This window comes from Grammomys surdaster, unplaced genomic scaffold, assembly GCF_004785775.1.
Source record: "Grammomys surdaster isolate TR1022 unplaced genomic scaffold, NIH_TR_1.0 885, whole genome shotgun sequence".
In the NCBI taxonomy this organism is placed as follows: domain Eukaryota; kingdom Metazoa; phylum Chordata; class Mammalia; order Rodentia; family Muridae; genus Grammomys; species Grammomys surdaster.
The window spans coordinates 51,378-54,885 of record NW_021605304.1 but is presented as its reverse complement, the minus strand read 5'-3'; the positions used below and the strand labels follow the sequence as shown (position 1 = coordinate 54,885).

General features: G+C 49.3%; 1 protein-coding gene across 1 annotated transcript in view; it reads left to right on the top strand.

Annotated features, from left to right (window-relative positions):
* Positions 1 to 2,477: 2,477 nt before the first annotated feature.
* Positions 2,478 to 3,508, top strand: part of Nrbp1 (nuclear receptor binding protein 1) — an 11,388-nt gene continuing 10,357 nt past the window's right edge. Inside the window, exon 1 of the mRNA XM_028782815.1 lies at positions 2,478 to 2,577. The gene's annotated coding sequence lies outside the window, so the exon portion shown is untranslated. The remainder of the gene's footprint in view (positions 2,578 to 3,508) is intronic.

The following is a 3,508-nucleotide window of genomic DNA, read 5'->3' as shown; positions in this document are numbered from 1 at the left end:
TAATTGTTAATAAGTATGTGATTATTATGGGTATTAAATTAACACAAGCTCATTAAAACTGTCTGAGGACCAGCAACATGCTTACTGGACAGACAGACAGACAGACAGACACACACACATACACACACTAAATAAAACTTAAAAAAAAACAGTGCCTGGTTCATAGAAGTTACTGTGTGTGTGTGTGTGTGTGTGTATATATGTATATATGTATATATGTATATATGTATATATGTGTATATATATATATATATATATATATATATTTTATACTGAAATATTTTGAGTCTCCTGTTTTTTAGTGGCTTTAAACAAAGATTTATTTATTTGGTTATTATATTATTGAGACAGTGTTTCCCTGGAAGCCCTGACAGTTCTGGAGCTAGTGCTGCAAACTAGGTAGAGCTAACTAACTCATCCTCCTGTGTCTGGCTCCTGAGTGCTGAGATTATTAGCAAGAGCCACCACACCTAGCTCAAAAATTTTATTTTAATGCTTATAATGCTTAGAGTATTTGCTTATGGGTAGGTGTGCGCACCATATGCCGGCCTAGGTTCCATGGAGGCCAAAAGAGGGTGCCAGATTTTCTCAGACTGGAGCTACAGATAATTGTGAGCTGTCATTGTAGGTGCTGGCAACCAAACCAGGGTTATCTACGAGAGCTCTTGATTGCTAGGTCCTGTCTCCATATCAATTTCTTTTCTGCTTTTGTTTTGTTTTTCTAAGACATGGTTTCTCTTTGTAGACCTGGCTGTCCTAGAAGTCACTCTATTGACCAGGCTGGTCTTGAACTCAGAGATCCTCCTACCTCTGCCTCCTGAGTCCTAGGTTTAAAGGCATGGGCCACAGCCAAGCTAATTTCTGAGTTTTTACAATAAGCATTTATTGCTTTTTTGTTTGTTTTTGGTTTTTCCAAGACAGGGTTTCTTTTTGTAGCCTTTGCCGTCCTGGAACTTGTTCTGTAGACCAGGCTGGCTGCAAGTGCACAGATACCCACCTGCCTCTGCCTCCAGAATGCAGGAAACACAAGTGAAGTGGTAAAAATGTAGGCAGCAGTTGACCATTTTATGTACACGAGAGAATGTCTGAAAATGAGGTTGCCAAAGGACCCTCTATGCACATTTGAAACAGCTAGTTGAAATGCAAAGGCTGATAGTGTTGACAGAAGACAATGGGAACTCAAGTAGCATCAACAAATATGTGATGAATGCTTGCCATGGTTCAGGAGTTCCTGTTGCTTTGGTGCCCAGGAGGCCAAAAGGCTAATCTGGAGAGGATGAGCATCCTTCTCTTTGAGACTAGAACAAACTTTGAAATGGCGTGTTATACATTTTAAGTAAGTGCATCTTTTAATCCAACACCAGAACTCTATTTTGTCTTGACACAGTGTTGCGCTGTTGCTAGTGCTGACCGTGAACTTGTGGCATTAGCCTACTGAGTGATAGGATTATAGGTATGCACCACTATGCTGGGTGAAAAATGTTTGTTGTTTTTGAGACAGGGTCCTACTATGTAGCCCTGGTTGGCCTCGAATTCACAGAGATCTGCATGGCATGCTTGTTGAAATTTCAATTTTTAAAGCAAGCATTTTAAAGTGAAGAGATGAGAAAAAAACGAGTCACTACAGGATTTCCGTCTGAACCCGTGAACTAGGATTAATTAATTCCTTTAAGGACAGTAAAATTGGTGATTGTGACATTCTCAGATTCAGATGATTCATCCTTCTTCCTTGATAATACATGTATAATGGTAGCATGAATTTTCATCTCTTAAATTCTGCCTTTAAATTTCCAAAATCAATGGCTTACCCAGAATCTACTGTAATTTCTTTACATTAGCTCACAGCCAATGTAAGTTCTTTCTAAATACCTTTTCAAGGACAGTTTTGATGGATCTTCTTACTTCAGATTCTGTTTTGGGCTCATGTCAACTTAAATGAGTAACTCTGTTTTGTTTCGTTTTCGCATTTGCCAACTATCACTGGATAATTTCAATGAGTTCTTCCTTATGAGGGTCGAATCAGGTTATGTTTAGGTAAATAATGTTATGCAAATAAGCAACTATTAGTTTTCTAAAAGCTTTCCGAAAATTTGATGACCGGTGCACTGTCTCTTTCCCAAATGGGGAATGTGGGTGGGTTCGTCGCTAGGATTGAGGCTGCGTCTTCCGTTCCTTTTGTCTTTTCTGAAGATTAGACTATCATGGCGCTTTCAAGAAGAGAGAGAAGGCCTTCCTTTCGTCCGGCAGAATTACTTGGGGGCACCTCGACTGGGCGGAGGATGGACAGAAAGACATGAAGACAACGCTGGCAGGCTGTCCGCCGGAGCCCTGCAAAGGGAGGAGACGCGGCAGGAGACTGCCCTGAGAGCGCCGGTCTGTGGGAACCGCCCCCAGCTGCCCTGTCCAATGGAAACCTGGCGGCGGTGCGGCACCGCCCACTGTTGGTCCGGACGCCGCGAGGGCGGGGCCCGCAGTTCGGTTGCGCTGAGGAGCGCAGCTGTGAGGGAGTCGCTGCGATCCGAGGCCCCGGAACCCGAGCTGGAGCTGAAGCGCAGGCTGCGGGCGCGGAGTCGGGAGGTGAGCTCCGGAGAAAGAGGTCCTGGAGGGAGGGGCTCGCGGAAGGGCGGCAGGATCACTCCGAGCCGCGGGCCGGCGGGACGCGGCCGGCGGGTGCTGTCGGGCGGCCCTGCTCTCTCCGGAGTCAGGCCCGACCTAGCCCGGCCCGTCGCAGCTGAGGGGCCACCTTGGCTCCAGGGCGCCGCCCGCCCTCCTGGTGTTTCCGGCGTGGCCGCGGCGGCCCGGAATTCTGCGGGCGCGGGTCGGGGGGCCCCGGCGTTCTCTTGGAACTCTGGCCGCGAGAGGCGGGGCAGGCGGCGCGGGCGGGGGCGGGGCGGGGGCCTCGGCCGAGGGCCTGCGGAAGGAAGCGCGGCGTCCGGGCCCGGCCCGCTCGCGGGGCGGTGCGCCGAGCGCGGGGGCGTGGTCTGCGGCCTGACGGCGCGGCAGGGCTGGCCTTTGATGAGGTGGCTGTGGTGCTCGGTCTCCTGGCGGGCCACTGCCTGCCCGCCGCCGCTTCCTTCCAGATACTGGCCGGGAGACCTGTTGGAGTGTTGACAAGCTGAGGGCCTCCTGCCTCCGAGCTTGCATTCTCTCGGACTGAGCAGTTCTGCTGACCTCAGAGGCTTTCTGGGTTTCCTCAGAGCGGCCTGTGGCTGCGAGCTATGTGGGATGACGTGCAGAGGGCTTTCAGTTAATAATGGAAGCCAGGAGAACAATTTTGCGAGATGACAGACAATGTCCTGGACTGAACGTACTGTGTGCCCTCAGGGTAGCTAGAGGCTCAGAGGAGATAGCCCTCACCGTTGTAAATGAGCTTTTCCACTTGTGATCCCTGTTAAAACTGCCAGCAGCCCTGAGACAGAACCCCCAGTGTTGCACAAGTTTCTGCATCTGTTGCAGGAGTGCTTGGAGATCTCTCTGTCTCTCTCTGTCTCTGTCTCTCTCTCTCTCT